General features: G+C 41.8%; 1 protein-coding gene across 1 annotated transcript in view; it reads left to right on the top strand.

Moving 5' to 3' along the window:
* The window catches only part of SLC35F4 (solute carrier family 35 member F4), a 312,926-nt gene that overhangs the window by 213,486 nt on the left and 76,493 nt on the right, over positions 1 to 22,947 (top strand). The gene's annotated exons all lie outside the window — the stretch shown is intronic.

A 22,947-nucleotide genomic window follows, 5' to 3' on the forward strand; every position in this document is an offset into this window, starting at 1 on the left:
TCTTCCCAACCCAGGGATCGAACCCAGGTCTCCGCATTGCAGGAGGATTCTTTACCGTCTGAGCCACCAGGCAAGCCCAGGAAACAGACAGGGAAGCTAAATAAGTTTGTGTTTCCAACCATTTTGTTTGGTATCTAGATTTGAGGTGATAACAAGTGAATCAAAGACTCAGAGCTGTAGCTCTCACTACAAGGCTGGACACGGAGCCAGCAGCTTGGGCGGTGGCCCCTGGGGGCCTCCCCTCCTGTCCACCAGCCGTTCCCTCCACATTAACCTCAGGTGCAGAATCAGCGATGGTGAGGCCTCGATCCTCCTCAGTCACTTGGTTCTTCAGCAGGGAACATAGCCTTTATTCCGCTGGGTCATCTCTGAAATAGTCTCCCTTGTGACTTTTTTCCCCAGTGAGACCTGACAGTTTTCATTACACTGAAGTGCTTTTTCGTGCCTCTTTTTATTGGGCCATCAGGATACTGCAAGACCTCCAGGGCAGGGGTTCTACTATTATCTCTTCTCTCAAGCTCCAGTACACTGAACATATAATTTATTTAATAGTAACCATAAAAAGCCTTTGAAAGTAATCCTTGTAAATGGCCTTGTGACTTTTGTGATATTGAACTTCTAAAGGAATACGTCTGTGAGATTTTTTAATATATTGAAGGCAAATGCTTTTAACAGTCTGAAGAAGTTGCCTGCAATCTAAAAAATTACCCAGTGAAGAGGGAAATGCCTGGAGAAAAGTGTCCATCTTCTGCGAGGTGGCATCAGCCCTAAACACAGGAAAAGGGTGCTCAGATAAATTGGTCTGGGTTTGAATTGTTTGCCAGATGAATTGTTAGCTTTGGTTCAATGTTGCAAGTCATTTCTCTTCTTCTTCTCATGCTCATGATGACAGAGCCACAGCAGAGAAAAGATCTGAGTGCTTCTTGGTGTAACTCAGGACTTTCACAATCGGTGCTGCTGACTTTGTGCAGCACTGGTTCTGCTGTGGAGGGTTACCATCCTGCACATTGTAGGATGTTTAACAGCATCCCTGGCCTCCACCCACTAGATGCCAGCAGCATCCTGCCCCTACAGTTGTGACAACCAAAAAAGTCTCCAAACTCAACTAAACATCCAGAGAGGCAAAAACACCATCTGCTGAGAACCATGGGTCTAAATGGGGGTGGGGGAAAATGTGCTTCAAAAGCATTGATTTTTTGATTCCATTTGGGAGAGATGAGGACATACCATGGTTGGTTTCTAGTTACCAAGAGCAAGGTACCTGACTTAGAGGAGGAAACTGGGCAAGTCAGGAAAGAGCACAGAGTATCCCAGTGCATGCACCTTGGGTTTCTTAGCATTATTTCTTGTTCCTGGTTTACTGACAGTCATTGAAAGATTAACCCCACAGAACTCAGAATCAAGCTTGCAAAAGCTTCTAGTTTCGTCCACACTAAGCTTATGTATCTGGTTTTACCTACTGGGAAAGGAAGTTGGGTCGTGTCCCATTTGAGGTTCATGTTAGAGACTCAGAGGCCCTCCCTCCTGCCTGTGGCTAGAATGCCGTTCTTTGCTCTTGCAGCTCCTTTCCTGGCGCCCCCAGGAGCCAAGGTTGCTTGCACAGTCAGGTGCATCAGTCTCATTTATTGTTTCCTCCAGGGGAAGAAAGCTGCTCTCTGGCTGTTGCTGTGTCGTCCCCGCCTCCTGCTTTGCCAGGGAGGGTCCTACTCAACAACGCCCCTTTTTTTTTTTGACTCAAAAGGATGAGCCTCTGTCCCTTAGTGCTGTACTCACCTCCACCCCAGCATCCTTGGACCTGGTCTTCCAGAACTTTAAGCCAACAGGGCTGTCAGCTCACACTCATGCAGAGACATTTCCCTAAGCTGCAGCTCCAATGGCAGGTCTAGTTACACACTGAGGCTGGACCTTGCTCCCCTTTCCACTATAAGGAGGATGCTCTCCCCACATCCAAAGAGCTGTCTGTTCCTCTTGCTGCCTGCGTGGTGGGGCTGGTACTCAGGTGCTCCTTTGATGACAGCACTCCTAGCATCCATAGCTGCTGCTGGCCCTCTCCCTTCACAGCAGAGAAAATGGGCAACCTCAGACACTCACCAGTGCTGGTCAGGGTACACTGGTGGGGTTCATGAGTCTGGGGACAGTTTCCCAATCCCTCTATTCTTGTTCCCACCCAGGATGACTCATTTCTCAGAATACCCAGCTGGAGACTCCTCAATAAGCAAGTGCAAAAGTAAAGCAGTGTGATGCTGATATACTTGGTGAGCTCTGGGCTATTTAGTCTTATTAAACCTGTGTTCAGTTAGTCTGCTGACCTTCTCTTAGCACCTATTATGTGTTAGATCCTTATCTAGTAGTGAACAAGACTGACAAGCTCCCTGTCTTCATGAGCTTACACCTTAATGGGAGAGAGAGGCCATCTACAAATAAGCACATCAATAAAAAAGATGATTTCAGAGTGTAATATGTGCCTAAAGGAAGTCAACAAGGTAATGGATGGAGTGTGACTGAGAGGGTAGCTACTTTAGGGAGAGGCTTTAGAGAATCACCTCTGAGGAGGTGACATTTCATCTAACACCTGAAGGACTGTGAGTTCCCAGTAGTGCAAAGAGCTGGGGAAGAGTTCCAGGCACAGGGAACAGCCCATGGTAAGACTGTGACATCTGAACAAACTTGGCCAGTTTGAGAATACTACAGGGACCAGTGAGGGAGAGGGGTGCCATGAGATGGGGCTGGACAGGTGGGCAGGGGTCAGATCATGGAGGACTTTGAAAGCCAAAGAAAAGAGTCTAAGAGCAGGGAGGCCCCTGAAAGCAGGGTGCAGCATGATCTGATCCACATTTTATAAAGACCACACTGGCTACTGTGTTGGAATGCAGTGCAGGAAGAAGACTGGAAGCAGAGAGATAGATTATATGGCAGACAAGGCTCAAGATGATGGCTGTGTGAAATAGGGTGATGGGTATAGAAATGGAGGAAAGTGGATGTATGTGAGGTACATTTTTGACAGAATCAACAGAATTTGATACAAGGAGAGAGAAGAATGTGAACTGGTTGGATGATATTATTTGTTAAGATGTGGAGGGGAGGAATGTATCTGGGGTGTCTGGAACATTCTAAGTAGACATGCTGCTGCTGCTAAGTCACTCCAGTCGTGTCTGACTCTGTGCGACCCCACAGACAGAAGCCCACCAGGCTCCCCCGTCCCTGGGATTCTCCAGGCAAGAACACTGGAGTGGGTTGCCATTTCCTTCTCCAGTGTGTGAAAGTGAAAAGTGAAAGTGAAGTCGCTCGTCGTGTCCGACCCTTAGTGACCCCACGGACTGCAGCCTACCAGGCTCCTCCATCCATGGGATTTTCCAGGCAAGAGTACTGGAGTGGCCTGCCATTGCCTTCTCCGCTAAGTAGACATAATATTAGATAAATTTACATCTCATGAAATATGGTATAATCAGCATTTCTAGGATAATCATTGCTACTTCAAACAACTGTAAATCTTCTGGAAAAGTGAAATTATCCACTGAACATGAGCTAATTTGTTGTTGATGTGAAGTCATCCCTGAAGGTGGGGTGTCTTTTACATGAGCACCCACTCATCAGTGCAGACACCTTTATCAGCAATGGCAGGAGCTGAGCTTAGAAAGAAATGGTGATTGCAACCAAGGGTAAATAGAAGTTTATCTTAGTAAGTTTAAAAATCACCCCCCATTTCACCTTAGAAAGTGACCTTATTGCTGTTTCATTTATTAATGGGCAACTGTGGGATAAACTAATAAAGTAAGGCTGCTGCTGCTGCTGCTAAGTCACTTCAGTCGTGTCCGACTCTGTGCGACCCCATAAACAGCAGCCCACCAGGCTCCCTCGTCCCTGGGATTCTCCAGGCAAGAACACTGGAGTGGGTTGCCATTGCCTTCTCCAAAAGTAAGGCTATTAAACTCTAATAAGTGCTAAGGTCAAGCATTCTGGGTATGCAGACAATCCAGAAATAGAGTCTGCCTGTTTGTGTTAACACAATGATTTGTATTTATAGATTAAAATTGATTGTGTAGTTCCTAATGGCATGTCCAAATAAAAAAATCTTTAATCATCCCCAAATCATATTTTAGTAGAACAGAGTCTCATAAGCCTGGAAGTTACTTACATCCACCTCTTTGAAGACGGTACTATTCCTCAATTAATTTAAATGGGAGAGTGCTGCTTATCTTCATAAAATGTCCATGTCCTTCATAAACAACATCCAAGTTCAGTTCAGTTCAGTCGCTTAGCTGTGTCCGACTCTTTGCGACCCCATGAATTGCAGCACACCAGGCTTCCCTGTCCATGATCAACTCCCGGAGTTTACCCAAACTCATGTCCATTGAGTCAGTGATGTCATCCAGCCATCTCATCCTCTGTCATCCCCTTCTCCTCCTTCCCCCCAATCCCTCCTAGCATCAGGGTCTTTTCCAATGAGTCAACTCTTCGCATGAGGTGGCCAAAGTATTGGAGTTTCAGCTTTAGCATCAGTCCTTCCAATGAACACCCAGGACTGGTCTCCTTTAGGATGGACTGGTTGGATCTCCTTGCGGTCCAAGGGACTCTAAAGAGTCTTCTCCAACACCACAGTTCAAAAGCATCAATTCTTCGGCGCTCAGTTTTCTTCACAGTCCAACTCTCACATCCATACATGACCACGGGAAAAACCACAGCCTTGACTAGACAGACCTTTGTTGGCAAAGTAATGTCTCTGCTTTTTAATATGCTATCTAGGTCGGTCATAACTTTCCTTCCAAGGATTAAGCGTCTTTTAATTTCAAAGAGGTTCATAAAGTGTTGCATATAAATATGTATTATTTCGCTCTATGTAACAACTATAGTCTTAAAATTTTGTGATTTTTCTTTTTTACTTTTTCATAAATCATGTTTTCATTGTACCATAGAATATTGACATTTAACTGTCAGTTGAATCACTTTTTAGTAATTCCTAGCTTATCCATTTTGTGAGTTTGTATACTTATATATTAAGTTTTCTTGAAATAGATCACTATAATTGGCTAGTGACAAATCTTCAACCAGATGTGTCTACCTTTCCTCCTTTGTTATTCTGGAGGGTGTTTTTGTTTTGTGGTTGGTTCCTTACTGACTAGGGTCATCCGGTCTGAAATGCTCTCCTTTATAATGAAGAAACAGGCCCAGAGAGATTAGGCTCCCATGGCAGTCCAGGTCCCTAGCATTTGATTTGGGGGCTGCCTCCGTTGACTTTGATAAGGCTTTCAGTGAAACTTCTTTGGTGGTTCAGAAGGTAAAGCGTCTACCTGCAATGTGGGAGACCGGGGTTTGATCCCTGGGTTGGGAAGATCCCCTGAAGAGGGACATGGCAACCCACTCCAGTACTCTTGCCTGGAAAATCCCATGTAGGAATCTGGTAGGCTACATACAGTCCATTGGGTCAGAAAGAGTTGGGCACGGTTGAGCAACTTCACTTTCCTTTTCAGTGAAACTGAGAGGCAGGGTTATTTCATCACCTTATTTTAAAAATAGTCTGTTTATAAACACAGCTTGTCAATGATCACATTTCCTCTGAATAAATAAATAAGGTGAAAAGGGGCTTTCTATATTAAATAGAATGAGGCTTACATTGTACAACTAACTCAACTACCTACCTTTGTTTCCTCTCTAAGCCTAGTTAGTATTTGTTAACAGGACATCTGTTTCTTTATAACACTGTATAGATTTTCACTTTTGTGATAATGCCTTTTAGCCAGAAAAAAAAAGACTTTTAAAAGACCAGAAAGTCTTTATATGATATCCTAATGAATAACTCATTAGCTAGTTAATTTATAGCTCATGTAAACTGTTTTCTATCACTTCATAAATTCCACAGTTTATCGACTGTCTGTCTTTAGTAAGTCTGTGTGAGTTTTATTTTTATGTTACTATCATTTGTATAATTCCACCTGATTTCTTTTGAGTCTTGGGCGGCTCTTTTTAAAGACTGAACATAAAAATATTTATCTTCTCTAGATACTATTTCAGTAGAGATAATCTGTGTGAACCAAACTTCTGGGAAATATATTATCCAAAATGATACAGCTGAGCTTTGTGTGATTCTATTTAGTGTACAACCTTAGCTGTTTTACTTAACTTCTCTGGGTCACAATTTTTCCATTTGTAAAATATCTCACTGAATAAGAAACAAGTGAAATATCCTTTTAATGCTCTAACATAGTATTTGGCACATTTTAAAAGGTGTTACTGGAATTTGTGGGCTGGAAGGGACTAGTACCTAAAGCAAAAAGTGATACTGTAAGTCACAACCTAAGAGGTGGAAAATGCCTAAGTCTGCAATTGGTTCAAGCTCCCTGTGTCCATGTGTTCTCTTGACTTGAAGCTTTCTGGCATTTCTTAGCCCTTTCTAAGTGCTAGAGGCTTTGTAAAAGTTTTGGCTTAGTACCTTTTGTGATTAGTGTTTCGGTGGGCAGAGATGGATTTTTTATCTTTCCCTTGTTTACTCAGTGGGATTCATGAAATTTGAGTTGCTAGGGTGTTGCGAGGAAGTCGAGATGTTGGAAACACATGGATCCATCTGCAACATTTACAGTGTGTGTCAGAAGATTCTTTTCTTTGACTTGTATTTTGGTGAACTGTAAACTGAACATAAAACAATATAACATTTTATAGATAAAAAACAATCTCAATCAGAAGATACTACAGTAATATGGTGGTGGGGAAATGGGGATTTCTCTGTGAATCTTCTGTCTTGCTATCTGGCTTCCCTCATAGCTCAATCAATAAGGAATCTGCCTGCAATGCAGGAGACCTGGGTTCGATCCCTAAGTTGGGAAGATCCCCTGGAGAAGGAAATGACCCCCCATTCCAGTATTCTTGCCTGGAGAATTCCATGGACAGAGGAGCCTGGCAGGTTATAGTCCATAGGGTCACAAAGAGTTGGACATGACTTAACGACTAAGCCACCACCACCACTTGTTAATGGCCTTGTTAATTTATAACAGAGGTTAAAGAGGATGAGAAGATGGTTTCACAAAAGAAAAATGAGCAAAGGGATAGTTTGTGTCATTACTGAGGGATAGCTTGTGTCATTTTGGGCAGGAAACAGCCAGTGCAGTGATTCGGTGGCATCTCTCTTTGTCTCCTGTCAGGTCAAACTCTGTGTAATTGACTTTTTAAAAAAAATTATTTATTTTAATTGGAGGCTAATTACTTTACATTATTGTATTGGTTTTGCCATACATTGACATGAATCTGCCCCGGGTGTACATGTGTTCCCCTTCTGAACCCGCCTCCCACCTCCCTCCCCATCCCATCCCTCTGGTTCATCCCAGTACACCAGCCCCGAGCATCCTGTATCATGCATTGAACCTGGACTGGAGATTCGTTTCACATATGATAATATATATGTTTCAGTGCCATTCTCCCAAGTCATCCCACCCTCACCCTCTCCCACAGAGTCCAAAAGACTGTTCTATACATCTGTGTCTCTTTTGCTGTCTCGTATACAGGGTTATCGTTATCATCTTTCTAAATTCCATATATATGCGTTAGTATACTGTATTGGTGTCTTTCTTTCTGGCTTACTTCACTCTGTATAATAGGCTCCAGTTTCATTCACCTCATTAGAACTGATTCAAATGTATTCTTTTTAATTGCTGAGTAATACTCCATTGTGTAAATGTACCAAAGCTTTCTTATCCATTCATCTGCAGATGGACATCTAGGTTGCTTCCATGTCCTGGCTATTATAAACAGTGCTGCGATGAACATTGTGTCTCTTTCAATTCTGGTTTCCTCGGTGTGTATGCCCAGGAGTGGGATTGCTGGGTCATATGGCAGTTCTATTTCCAGTTTTTTAAGGAATCTCCACACTGTTCTCCATAGTGGCTGTACTAGTTTGCATTCCCACCAACAATGTAAGAGGGTTCCCTTTTTTCCACATCCTCTCCAGCATTTATTGCTTGTAGACTTTTGGATAGCAGCCATTCTGACTGGCATGAAATGGTACCTCATTGTGGTTTTGATTTGCATTTCTCTGATTATGAGGGATGTTGAGCATCTTTTCATGTGTTTGTTAGCCATCTGTATGTCTTCTTTGGAGAAATGTCTGTTTAGTTCTTTAGCCCATTTTTTGATTGGGTCATTTATTTTTCTGGAATTGAGCTACAGGAGTTGCTTGTATATTCTTTAGATTAATCCTTTGTCAGTTGTTTCATTTGCTATTATTTTCTCCCATTCTGAAGGCTGTCTTTTCACCTTGTTTATAGTTTCCTTTGCTGTGCAGAAGCTTTTAATTTTAATTGGGTCCCATTTGTTTATTTTTGCTTTTATTTCCAATATTCTGGGAGGTGGGTCATGGAGGATCCTGCTGTGATTTATGTCAGAGAGTGTTTTGCCTATGTTCTCCTCTAGGAGTTTTATAGTTTCTGGTCTTACATTTAGATCTTTAATCCATTTTGAATTTATTTTTGTGTTTGGTGTTAGGGAGTGTTCTAGTTTCATTATTTTATAAGTGGCTGACCAATTTTCCCAGCACCACTTGTTAAAGAGATTGTCTTTTATCCATTGAATATTCTTGCCTCCTATGTCAAAGATAAGGTGTCCATAGGTGCATGGATTTATCTCTGGGCTTTCTATTTTGTTCCATTGATCTATATTTCTGTCTTTATGCCAGTACCATACTGTCTTGATGACTGTGGCTTTGTAGTAGAGCCTGAAGTCCGGCAGGTTGATTCCCTCATTCCATTCTTCTTTCTCAAGATTGCTTTGGTTATTCTAGGTTTTTTGTATTTCCATACAAATTGTGAAATTCTTTGTTCTAGCTCTGTGAAAAATACCATTGGTAGCTTTATAGGGATTGCATTGAACCTATAAATTACTTTGGGTAATATATTCATTTTCACAATATTTATTCTTCCAATCCATGAACATAGTATATTTCTCCATCTGTTAGTGTCCTCTCTGATTTCTTTCACCAGTGTTTTATAGTTTTCTATATATAGGCCTTTTGTTTCTTTAGGTAGATATATTCCTAAGTATTTTATTCTTTTCATTGCAACGGTGAATGAAATTGTTTCCTTAATTTCTCTATTTTCTCATTATTAGTGTATAGGAATGCAAGGGATTTCTGTGTGTTGATTTTATATCCTGCAAATTTACTATATTCATTGATTAGCTCTAGTAATTTTCTGGTAGAGTCTTTAGGGTTTCCTGTGTAGAGGATCATGTCATCTGCAAACAGTGAGAGTTTTAATTCTTCTTTTCCAAGTTGGATTCCTTTTATATCTTTTTCTGCTCTGATTGCTGTGGCCAAAACTTCCAAAACTATGTTGAATAGTAGTGGTGAGAGTGGGCACCCTTGTCTTGTTCCTGACTTTAGGGGGAACGCTTTCAATTTTTCACCATTGAGGATAATGTTTGCTGTGGGTTGGCCATATATAGCTTTTATTATGTTGAGGAATGTTCCTTCTACTCCCGCCTTCTGGAGGGTTTTTATCATAAATGGATGTTGAATTTTGTCAAAGGCTTTCTCTGCATCTATTGAGATAATCATACGGTTTTTGTTTTTCATTTTGTTAATGTGGTGTATTACATTGATTTGCAGGTATTGAAGAATCCTTGCATTCCTGGGATAAAGCCCACTTGGTCATGATGTATGATCTTTCTAATGTGTTGTTGGATTCTGATGGCTAGAATTTTGTTAAGGATTTTTGCATCTATGTTCATCAGTGATTTTGGCCTGTAGTTCTCTTTTTTGTGTGGCATCTTTGTCAGGTTTTGGTATTAGGGTGATGGTGGCCTCATTTTGGAAGTTTACCTTCCTCTGCAATTTTCTGGAAGAGTTTGAGTAGAATAGGTGTTCCATTCCGTTCCATCGCTCAGTCGTGTCCCACTCTACATGACCTTGTGGACTGTAGCCTACCAGGCTTCTCCGTCCATGGGATTTTCCAGGCAAGAATACTGGAGTGGGTTACCGTTTGTTAGCTCTTCTCTAAATTTTTTGTAGAATTCAGCTGTGAAGCCGTCTGGACCTGGGCTTTTGTTTGCTGGAAACTTTCTGATTACAGTTTCAATTTCCGTGCTTGTGATGGGTCTGTTAAGATTTTCTGTTTCTTCCTGGTTCAGTTTTGGAAAGTTGTACTTTTCTAAGAATTTGTCCATTTCTTCCAAGTTGTCCATTTTATTGGCATATAATTGCTGATAGTAGTCTCTTATGATCCTTTGTATTTCTGTGTTGTCTGTTGTAATCTCTCCATTTTCATTTCTAATTGTATTGATTTGGTTTTTCTCCCTTTGTTTCTTGATGAATCTGGCTAGTGTTCTGTAAATTTTATTTACCCTCTCAAAGAACCAGCTTTTGGCTTTGTTGATTTTTGCTGTGGTCTCTTTTGTTTCTTTTGCATTTATTTCTGTCCTAATTTTTAAGATTTCTTTCCTTCTACTAACCCTGGGGTTCTTCATTTCTTCCTTTTCTAGTTGCTTTAGGTGTAGAGTTAGGTTATTTAGTTGACTTTTTTCTTGTTTCTTGAGGTATGCCTGTATTGCTATGAACCTTCCCCTTAGCACTGCTTTTACAGTGTCCCACAGGTTTTGGGTTGTTGTGTTTTCATTTTCATTCATTTCTATGCATATTTTGATTTCTTCTATGATTTGTTGGTTATTCAGCAACGTGTTGTTCAGCCTCCATATGTTAGAATTTTTAATAGTTTTTCTCCTGTAATTGAGATCTAGTCTTACTGCAGTGTGGTCAGAAAAGATGCTTGGAATGATTTCAATTTTTTTGAATTTACCAAGACTAGATTTATGGCCCAGGATGTGATCTATCCTGGAGAAGGTTCCATGTGTGCTTGAGAAGAAGGTGAAATTCATTGTTTTGGGGTGAAATGTCCTATAGATATCTATTAGGTCTAACTGGTCTACTGTATCATTTAACGTTTGTGTTTCCTTGTTAATTTTCTGTTTAGTTGATCTATCCATAGGTGTGAGTGGGGTATTAAAGTCTCCCACTATTATTGTGTTATTGTTAATTTCCCCTTTCATACTTGTTAGCATTTGTCTTACATATTGCAGTGCTCCTATGTTGGGTGCATAAATATTTATAATTGCTATATCTTCTTCTTGGATTGATCCTTTGATCATTATGTAGTTTCCTTCTTTGTCTCTTTTCACAGCCTTTGTTTTAAAGTCTATTTTATCTGATATGAGTATTGCTACTCCTGCTTTCTTTTGGTCTCTATTTGCATGGAATATCTTTTTCCAGCCCTTCACTTTCAGTCTGTATGTGTCCCTCGTTTCGAGGTGGGTCTCTTGTAGACAACATATATGGGGGTCTTGTTTTTGTATCCATTCAGCCAGTCTTTCTCTTTTGGTTGGGGCATTCAACCCATTTACATTTAAGGTAATTATTGGTAAGTATGATACTGTTGCCACTTTCTTTATTGTTTTGGGTTCGAGTTTATACACCCTTTCCGTGTTTCCTGTCTAGAGAAGATCCTTTAGCATTTGTTGGAGAGCTGGTTTGGTGATGCTGAATTCTCTCAGCTTTTGTTTGTCTGTAAAGCTTCTGATTTCTCCTTCATATTTGAATGAGATCCTTGCTGGGTACAGTAATCTGGGCTGTAGGTCATTTTCTTTCAACACTTTAAGTATGCCCTGCCATTCTCTCCTGGCCTGAAGAGTTTCTATTGAAAGATCAGCTGTTATCCTTATGGGGATCCCCTTGTGTGTTATTTGTTGTTTTTCCCTTGTTGCTTTTATTTATTTTTTTTTCAATTTTATTTATTTATTTTTTTCAAGTTGAACAGACTAAATTTCTTTAAACAAACTTACTTATACTCCAGAGTCCTTTAAAAACTTAATAGCATTTATACATTGAAGGTATTTGATTTTCTTGTAACTAGCACTTCAAATGCAACAAGCATTTGAAGCAACAAGTATTTGACCCAACAAGTAAAACTTTCTACAGTTCATAACTTTTATAAATAAAATAAATTAAATGTACAGTGAATAAGTTCTCTGAAATATTTCAATATTTCTGCAGGTTTAGTAACATCATAAAATACATTTCAACTAAAATTCACAAATCTAAAAACCTGTTAGGCATTTTTAGGCATTTTAAGTTGGAAATGAAGACCAATGTTACATCATAATATGCCAATTACAAATAGTACTTCAAATAGCAAATACTACAGTTTGTCCCAAACTTTAAAAACTATTCATGAACTCAACACTGAACTATTGATGGCTATGAGAATTGTTTCCTAGCCTTTTTGAAAATTTCAACCCATTTACGTTTAAGGTAATTATTGATAAGTACGATCCTGTAGCCATTTTCTTTATTGCTTTGGGTTCAAGTTTATACACTCTTTCTGTGTTTCCTGTCTATAGAAGATCCTTTAGCATTTGTTGGAGAGCTGGTTTGGTGATGCTGAATTCCCTCAGCTTTTGCTTGTCTGTAAAGCTTTTGATTTCTCCTTCATATTTGAATGAGATCCTTGCTGGGTATAGTAATCTGGGCTGTAGGGTATGTTCTTTCATCACTTTAAGTATGTCTTGCCACTCCCTTCTGGCCTGAAGAGTTTCTGTTGAAAGATCAGCTGTTATCCTTATGGGAATCCCCTTATGTGTTATTTGCTGCTTTTCCCTTGCTGCTTTTAATATTTGTTCTTTGTGTTTGATCTTTGTTAATTTGATTAATATGTGTCTTGGAGTATTTCGCCTTGGGTTTATCCTGTTGGGGACTCTCTGGGTTTCTTGGACTTGGGTGATTATTTCTTTGCCCATTTTAGGGAAGTTTTCAACTATTATCTCCTCAAGTATTCTCTCATGGTCTTTCTTTTTGTCTTCTTCTTCTGGGACTCCTATGATTTGAATGTTGGAGCGTTTAACATTGTCCCAGAGGTCTCTAATATTGTCCTCATTTCTTTTAATTCATTTTTCTTTTTTCCTGTTTCATTTATTTCTACAATTCTATCTTCTAGTTCGCTTATCCTGTCTTCTGCCTCTGTTATTCTACTGTTTGTTCCCTCCAGAGTGTTTCTGATCTCATCTATTGCATTATTCATTGTATATTGACTCTTTTTTATTTCTTCTAAGTTCTTATTAAATCTTTCTTCCATCTTCTCAATCCTTTTCTCCAGGTTATTTATCTGTAACTCCATTTTGCTTTCAAGATTTTGAATCATTTTCACCATCAAAATTTGAAATTCTTTATCAGGTAAATTCCCTATATCTTCTTCTTTTGTTTGTGTTGGTGGGCAATTATCTTGTTCCTTTACTTGCTGGGTATTTCTCTGCCTCTTCATCTTGCTTATATTGCTTTGCTTGGGGTGGCCTTTCCCTTTTCTTGCAGTTTGTGGAGTTCTCTTTATTATGTAGTTTCTTCGCTGTGTGTGGGGTTGGACGGGTGACTTGTCCGGGTTCCCTGGTTAGGGAAGCATGTGTCGGTGTTCTGGTGGGTGGAGCTGGATTTCTTCTCTCTCCTTTAGAAGACAATGGGCTGCTTTTCTGGGAGCCTGATGTCCTCTGCCAGTATTCAGAAGTTGTTTTGTGGACTTTACTCCGCATTCAAATGTTCTTTTGATGAATTTGTGGGGGAGAAAGTGGTCTTGCCATCTTATCCCTCTGCCATCTTGTTCCTTCCTCCCCAGAACACTGGATTCTTATATTCCACTTGGTCGTGGAGTATCTCTTCCCAGCTGCTCCAGCAAGGCGCAGCCGCTGTACCTTACCTTGGACGAGGGGTATCTCCTCAAGGCCGCGCCTCCTGCTTTGAATGTAGATCAGCTCCTCTCGGCCCTCCAGTGCCCAAGCAGCCACCGCCTCCTGAACGTGGTACAGCTCCTCTCGGCCACCGCCCTAACCCTGGGCGTGGGGTAGCTCATCTCAGCCACGATTCTGCACGTGGTCGGTTGCGCCGGAGCCGGGCGTCTCCCGCGTCTGCGCCTGCGCTGCTGGAGCCAGGTCTCCCGCGTCTCCCCTTGTTGCTTTTAATATTTGTTCTTTGTATTTGATCTTTGTTAATTTGATCAATATGTGTCTTGGGGTATTTCGCCTTGGGTTTATCCTGTTTGGGACTCTCTGGGATTCTTGGACTTGGGTGATTATTTCCTTCCCCATTTTAGGGAAATTTTCAACTATTATCTCCTCAAGTATTTTCTCATGGTCTTTCTTCTTGTCTTCTTCTTCTAGGACTCCTATGATTCGGATGTTGGGGTGTTTAACATTGTCCCAGAGGTCTCTGAGATTGTCCTCATTTCTTTTAATTCATTTTTCTTTTTTCCTCTCTGCTTCATTTATTACTACCATTCTATCTTCTGACTCACTTATTGTATCTTCTGCCTCCGTTTTTCAACTGTTGGTTCCCTCTAGTGTGTTTTTGATCTCATCTATTGCATTATTATATTATATTATATTATATTATATTATATTATATTGACTCTTTTTTATTTCTTCTAGATCCTTGTTAAACCTTTCTTGCATCTTCTCAATCCTTGTCTCCAGGTTATTTATCTGTAACTCCAATTTGTTTTCAAGATTTTGGATCAATTTCACTATCATTATTTGGAATTCTTTATCAGGTAGGTTCCCTATCTCTTCCTCTTTTGTTTGGGTTGGTGGGCATTTATCCTGTTCCTTTATTTGCTGGGTATTTCTCTGCCTCTTCATCTTGCTTATATTGCTGTGTTTGGGGTGGCCTTTCCGTCTTCTGGCAGTTTGTGGAGTTCTCTTTATTGCAGAGTTTCCTCGCTGTGGATGTGGTTGGACGGGTGGCTTGTCAAGGTTCCCTTAGGGAAGCTTGTGTCAGTGTTCTGGTGGGTGGAGCTGGATTTCTTCTCTCTGGAGTGCAATGAAGTGTCCAGTAATGAATTATGAGATTTCAATGGGTTTGGAGTGACTTTGGCAGCCTGTATATTGAAGCTCAGGGCTATGTTCCTGTGTTGCTGGAGAATTTGTGTGGTATGTCTTGCTCTGGAACTTGTTGGCCCTTGGGTGGTGCTTGGTTTCAGCATAGGTATGGAAGCGTTTGATGAGCTCCTATCGATTAATGTTCCCTGGAGTCAGGAGTTCTCTGGTGTTCTCAGGATTCGGACTTAAACCTCCTGTCTCTGGTTTTCAGTCTTATTCTTGCAGTAGCCTCAAGACTTCTCCATCTGTCAGTTCCAAGGTGGCTCCCTCTGGTTCAGCTTCTTCTGTTTGCTAGTCTCTTCAGTGTCTGATTTCTTCCCTGACACTAGGGGGCGGTGGTGGACACTATTTAAGGCTCACTTGTTCAGTCATGCCATGGGGAGGGAGGAACGCTGCAGACAAATATCTCTGGCGTCTGTGGGGAGTACTTGCAGTGTCTCAGCCACACTGGGTTTGACCCCACTCACAGCGTGTGTGCTGTCCCAGTCTACACTGCACAGGCTCTAGGTTGTTCTGCTGGGAACTGTCTGAGGCCGCCGCTGGGTTGCCTGCACATCCCAGGTCTAAGGTGCTCAGGTTCAGGTACTCCACAAAGGCGCAGACTTGGTTGGGCCTGAGTTTTGTGCCCTTCCCCGGTCTGAGCAGCTCAGGTGACCAGGTGTTTGGCGAGTGCAGTCGCTGGGGCTTATCGCCTCCCTGGTCCCTGCCGCTCAGTTTTTTGTGTGTACAACCGGTGCACCTTCTCAGGCGGATGTTGACCGGCCAGAAACCCAAGAAGTCTTGGTTAGCAACGAAGCCTGCTTGCAGTTTGGTATCAGATGCCTTTCTGGGGCTACGATTGCCCCCTTCTGGCTCTGGCTTCCCTCCCCTGCCTGTCTCGGCGGGGGATGGGGGATGGGCCATCCGCAGTCGGCTAGCTCTGCTCAGTCCTTTGTTCTGTGAGCGGGTCTGGCGGAGTCTTAGGTTAGGGCTTTTGGCGGGTAACTGTCCCACAGTCTGCTTTGCAGTCTCCAGTCAGCTCCCTCAGATTGCCCTCAGTCTGGGTCCTCAGTGCAGCCGGCTCCTCCCTGCCCAGCCTCCGCTTGCTAATGGCGGATGTGGGCATCTGCGCTGCTCTCCGCTGGGATTTACCATTGGGCACGTATTCTGTGGGTTTTAATTACTTATTTCTTTTTCTTCCCAGTTATGTTGCCCTCTGAGGTTCCAAGGCTCGCCACAGACTCGCCAGTGAGAGTGTTTCCTGGTGTTTGGAAACTTCTCTCTTTTTTAAGCCTCCTTCCTGGGACAGAGCTCCATCACTACCTCTTTTGTCTCTTTTTTTTATCTTTTATGCTTTGTCCTACCTCCTTTCGAAGGCAATGGGCTTCTTTTCTGGGTGCCTGATGTCTTCTGCCGGCATTCAGAAGTTTTTTTGTGGAATTTACTCAGCGTTCAAATGTTCTTTTGGTGAATTTGTGGGGGAGAAAGTGGTCTCCCCATCCTATTCCTCCGCCATCTTCTTCCCTCCTCTGTGTAATTGACTTTATCTTGAGGTTGTTTTTTCAGATTGTTTTCTAAGTGCTGGCAATAGCTGATTAGGCCATATGTCATCAACGTGCCTTCCTTGGGGCTACTGACATGGTCCTGGCCAGTTCCTGTACAGGTGACAGATCCCGAACTCAAACTGGGTTCAGAAAAGAACAAAAAATTTAGTGGGTTCAAAACTGAAAAGTCCAGGGGAGTTTTGAATTCCAGTGAGACCTAATACAATTGTTAAAACAGCGATGCCCCTCTCTCCACCCTCCTTTGTGGCAAAGATGACCCCAACCACTCCAGGCACCATTCTACCAATTTAAGCAATCTCAGCAAGTAAAGAGTATCTTCCCAATAAGGCCAAGGCAAGAGTCCAAGGGGCAACTCTCAAATTCTTGAGTCTTGTGTGGCTGAGTTATGGAGCAGACAGACTGATGGTTAGCACTGGGTCTTGTGTTCAGCTCTGTTCTTGACTCAGGGAACATGGGGAGGGGTTTCCAGCTTCACCTAAACCATACAGACCTGTAATGAAATGGAGGTGGAACCTTGCAGGAAAATCGGAAGCACTTAGCATGAAGTAGTAGTCTGGGACAGGCAAGAGTCACACACCTGCCTTTCTTTGCAGTAGCCTTTCTTGTGCCAGAAAGGCTGACTCTTGCTTTAGTCCCAGTTGACTCTGTAAAGCACCAAACCAGCTGACTTCATTCCTTAGTCTCCTCAGGTAATGTTAGTAATAATGCTCCATATTAAATTCTATTAAAACAGTGATTTTGAATATGTAAAATGGTATCATCAAATGGTGATAATTCCTTTCAGAGGTGACTTTTAGCACCTCTATCAATTAGCTTGGAAGACAGAGCTCACTTTTAGTACAGTATTCCTGGCTGGAATCTTCTTCCCAGGGATCTCATTTCATATCCTCATATATTTGCATGTGTTTCTATATAATATGTATAAGGCTGCAGGCCTTTTTATAAACTAATTTTTTATTATACCAGTTAAGGTAAAAATTTCTTTATTTCTTGTCTCTCTGCTTACTACATACTCACTGCTTGTGACTGGATATCAGAAACTTATAACCAGAGACTGCACATAAGTTTCAATATTTAAACAGCATATTTGGCATTGTTTTCTCTTCCATCATTTCTGAAGTTTGTCAAATGATCTCCAGAGCCTTTGGGAGTAGAGGATGGGGAGGGTGGGCTGAATTGTTCTCTTACTCAAAGTAAACATATGTATCACACCTCCTTCCTTGGTGTGTGGTGGTGCAAAATCAAGAAAAGGAAACTTTAATTTTTTTGTACCCTAGGACACTAGCAGTTTCTGAGGACTTCTCACTTCATATCCTACTGACCTAGCTGAATATAACCATAGGACAATAATAGGGTTGTGTGAGGATTAAGTAAAATGACTAAATGGAATTGGTAAGATTAAGAGCCTGTCTCTGGAGGTAGACATTCTTAGTTTACATTCCAGCTTTATCATCCTCTGTATGACCTTGGGCTGGTAATTCGCCTGCACGGGTGCTTCAGGTTCCTTATCTGTTAAATGGGCAAAGCATTGAGTTCATAGATGAAAATTAACAAGAGTTAATATATATCAGGCAATTCAAAGAGTTCTGAGAAATTGCCACTCCCACACAAATGGCTGATCATGATGTTCACAGCCCTCAGTTGTGGGTTTGCTCTACCCCTGCTCTGTTGGGGTCAAGTTTCCCTCCTTGGCAGCCATGTTGGGCAGGATTCCTTTTAAGACCGTAGCTCCCTTGCATTCCCAGCACACATCGTTTGCCCCAGCCTTTGGAAGAAGGGTTGCTTGCTCCTAATGCTGCTCTTTATACTCTGCTGTCACACACGGACATCTCCAGCCACGGAATTCCACCTTTCAATTTCTCTGAGGGAGAATCAGCTGAAGTGTGAATGACCCTCAGGCCCCAGCAGACACATGCCAAGTGCTCCAAGTGATCCCTGGGCTGCCCCTCCACCTAAAGTGAGGGAGAAGCATTGCCCTTCCGCCTCCACCTCCACAGGGAAAGAGGCCAAGGCAGCCATGACACAGCACATCACAGCTCTCTCCAAAGCATCTCTTTAACAGGTGGGTTTAGGTGATGTTTCTTTTCTTTAGGTTCTGGGGGACAGTTGGCATCTTTCATACTTTTTTCTGCCTTAGTGGCCTCATCCAAAACTTAAAGAGGAAGAGTTCAATTTTAGGATTCTACTTTGCGTTATTATTGTCATCAGCACCCAGAATTCTGTAGAAAAAGAAGCACTTGACATCTTTCCATTCATTAACTGGTTTCTGAGTGCCATGACTCAGTATCCTCTTCCAAGTCACCTGGTTTCTCTAAGTCTTGGCTTCCTCATTAATAAACTGGGGTTGATATCATTGGTCTGTGCAAGGTCCAGTGAGATAATGTATGCAAAACTCTTCGTAAACTAAAAAGTGCTTTATATATACAATGAATTGAGATAAAATATTGCTTAGCTAGAGCCTTATAATTGATTGTCTGGGTATGCTGTACTTAATAACCATCCATCTGTGTTTTGTATTTGTTGGCAGATATAATTTTTCTGCCAGTAAAATATTTAGAATCACTTTGTATAATGTAAAAATGACAAAGAGGGCTCTGTTGGCCTAGGAAGCTCATAAAGTTCTAATGACTTATAGGGTTGCCAGATTTTGTACATAAAAATACAGAACACCCAGTTAAATGTGAATCAGATAAAGAGTGAATAATTTTTAGTCTATCCCACATATTGCATGGAATTTTATCTGGCAGTCCCACTATAAGTATTAGTGGAGTGTGAGTAGAAATTGCTACCTAATTTATTTTTATATTTCCAGATCCTAGCATAATGCCTGAACTATAGCAAGTGCCTAATACATGATTCTGGAATAAAGAAATCAGTATATTTACTTGGAAAACTATTGATCATGTGACAAACTACTTTCAGAAACCCTTCTGAGCTTCAGTTTGTTGAGCAAAGATAAGGAAGTGCCTCACTGGTTAATGGAAGGGAAATATGAAATAGAATATAGAGCAGTCTTTATAAATTGTTAAAGTAATCTGCACATGTGTTGCAAAGGTGTTATAAACAGCACAGGGAAAGAGCCGCTGAGAATGGTATTTTCAGTGTAGCCTCTGCAGTACAGCAGAAAGCACATTTTCAGAATGTTTTCGTAAGATCTGCGTGTTTAGTAAGTAAATCCAGTGTACAGAAAACAGTTCCTCTCACACTGTTCTTCTTTTCCCCCTGAGGGATGGTTTCTGCGGGAAATTAAACTGTGCCTAACTCCTTCTGGGTCTCTTAGATCCCCACACACCCATCTCTGCTCCCTTCATGTTTCAGGCTGTGTAATTTGCTGATTGTGAAGCAATCAGTATGGTTTGCTGTGGAAGTTCTGGATCATTTTCTTGAAGCATCTGTTAAAAGCATGCAAAACATACTTCAGTAGATCAACAATAAAATCCTAAATGAAACTAAAAGCTATTTTACTCCACCTGGTAAAGCCAGGAAGCTATGAGTTAAGGTTTGCATCTCCCTTGCTTTGCTAAGATTTTCACATGCTACCAATGTAATGTAGCAGGTAGTTTTTAGGTGCCATATGTGTTGGTGGATTACACACACTGGCATAGATTGTTTGATGCAATTCCGCAAATATATATTTAAATTTGTCCTCAGAAATCAAAACAGCCCATTAACTACCAAGAATACATTTGTAATTCCTGGGAAATAATTTCTTTTGGCCTTTCAAATGTGGCATATTAAGCTACCACCCTTGAGGTCTTTCTGAATTTCAGTTTCACAGATGCTTATTTATGAAGCATCTGTATCCTTTACTGGCTCCATTTCAACTTCATCTCTAAATGCTGAAGGTCTTGGAGCTCAAAACTGTTTCCTCTTGGAGCTCTCTTGGTGTGCGAACTGATGTCACCCAAACTTAGAGCAGTTTAAAGTCTCTGTGGTGATTCCCGTATTTCTCCAGCCCAGTGTTATCTTTTGAGCAACAGACTGTACAATCCCACAGCCTTTCTGAATCCTGCTGCTGCTGCTGCTAAGTCCCTTCAGTCGTGTCCGACTCTGTGTGACCCCACAGACGGAGCCCAGCAGGCTCCCCGACCCTGGATCCGACCCCTCTCCGTATCCTGATGCGCCTTCCTCTCCAGTCTTTGTTCTTCCTCCATTGTTGAGTGATACTCATCCAGTTGCAAAGTCAGACATGTGGGGGTTCCTCTTAACAGTTTCCCCCTCACCTCCTGCCTTGGACTGAAAAATCTCTCCTCTCTCCCAGCTTGGATTAGGATAATCTATCACCAAATCTCATCAGGTCTGTCTCTAAAACTGTCTCAGCCCTGGCTGTTTACCTTAATCCTCATTCCACCAATATAGCCAATATAGCCAAAGCCACACCATCTCTCATCTGAACTCTCCACGCCGTTATAGTCCATACTCCACAAAACAACACCAGGGTATGCATGCAATCCCATGGACCATTTGCAATCCCATGGAATGTAGACTATTTGCAATCCCCTGGACTATTTGCAATCCCATGGACTATTTGCAATCCCATGGAATGTAGACTATTTGCAATCCCATGGACTATTTGCAATCCCCTGGACTATTTGCAATCCCATGGACTGTAGCCCGCCAGGCTCCTCTTTGCATGGGATCCTCCGGGCAAAAATACTGGAATGGATCCTCCTTCAGGGGACCTTCCCAGCCCAGGGATCAAACCCACATCTCTTAAGTCTCCTGCATAAGGAGGCATGTTCTTTACCACTAGCGCCACCTGGGGTGACCCTTTTAAGTTGTAAGTAAGATCAGCTGACTTCCCTGTTTAAATCATAAATAAGTTAATAGCTTTAAGTTAATATTAGGAAAAAATTCTTAAAGCTGGCTGTTCCACCTTTCTTTCACACTTGTATCTTTCGCACTCACTACATTCTAGCCACACAGGAATTTTCTTAGTTTCTCTGATGAACCATGCTATACCCTGACATAGGACTTGTGCATACATTCGCTTTCCCTCTCTATGGACTAGCCATCCTGCAACCATTTCACTACTTCTTTTCATTCAGATCTTTCAGCTCAAATATCATTTCTATACCCTCAAATGTTAGCATCATAAGGATAGGGACCTTGTCTATATTATTTACTGATGTATCCCTATCACCTTATACAGAGCTGACATATTCTAGGCACTTAATAAATTTTGCACAATAAATGAAAAAGTAAATAAAAGAAAGGAATGAAAGAATTAATTAATTAAAACTAGCTTAGGTCTGCCCCCTCAGTTTTACAATCCTGTGACATATTTTCTTCATCCACACTTATCACAATTTATATTTTGTTAGTGAGACTACTTGTTTGGTTTCATCTCCCCATCTAGCCTCAAGACAGGAACTATGAATGGCTTTGCTTCCCACTTCATTTGCAGAATCTGGCACATTCCTAGCCCATGGTGGGTGCTTACTCCCTGTTGGCTGCTGAATTTTTAATCCTTTTCCCACTTGGCCCTCAGCAGCCTTGGACCCAGCTGAGCATGCCATCCTTCCTAAGGCACTCTGTCCTACTTCTGCCCTCCAGCTCTTCATCTTCCCCCTTCTCTGGTCTCATTTTTCTCACTCTCATATGTGGGATCTTTTTCTTCTCTCACTTCCTTAAAAGTTAGTGTTCTAACTGGGGAGATTCATACTGTGGAATTCTGCTGCTGCTGCTAAGTCACTTCAGTCGTGTCCGACTCTGTGTGACCCCATAGACGGAAGCCCACCAGGCTCCCCTGTCCCTGGGATTCTCCAGGCAAGAACACTGGAGTGGGTTGCCATTTCCTTCTCCAATGTGTGAAAGTGAAAAGTGAAGTCACTCACTCGTGTCCGACCCTTAGCGACCCCACGGACTGCAGCCTACCAGGCTGCTCCATCCATGGGATTTTCTAGGCAAGAGTACTGGAGTGGCTTGCCATTGCCTTCTCCGACTGTGGAATTCTACTAAGCACTAAGAAGGGATGATGCTGTGGGAGGTTTTGGGAGTGATGAAGCTGTTGTGTATCCTGACGCTGGTGGTGGTTAGACACATCTATACATGTGATAAAATGCTTGATGAAGGGGTCACAGAATGTCTTGTACAATTTTTGCAATAAGTTTTAATTTCAAGATAAGTTTTTAAAAGTATTTTCATTGCTTTGTGGGAGGCCTGCTTTTCTTTACTTTCTACAGGCTCTCCCTGTGAGTTCTCAGCTGCTTATTTCTCAGCTGCTCCTAGGATTATAGTCTCTCTACTGATGCTTTTGAACTGTGGCGTTGGAGAAAACTCTTGAGAGTCCCTTGGACTGCAAGGAGATCCAACCAGTCCATCCTAAAGGAGATCAGTCCTGGGTGTTCATTGGTAGGACTGATGTTGAAGCTGAAACTCCAATACTTTGGCCACCTGATGCAAAGAGCTGACTCATTGGAAAAGACCCTGATGCTGGGAAAGATTGAAGGCAGGAGAAGGGGACATCAGAGGATGAGATGATTGGATGGTATCACCGACTCAATGGACA

The sequence above is a fragment of the Moschus berezovskii genome, chromosome 9 (assembly GCF_049115385.1).
Source record: "Moschus berezovskii isolate FMDL1 chromosome 9, NW_MosBer_1.0, whole genome shotgun sequence".
NCBI classification, from domain to species: Eukaryota; Metazoa; Chordata; class Mammalia; order Artiodactyla; family Moschidae; genus Moschus; species Moschus berezovskii.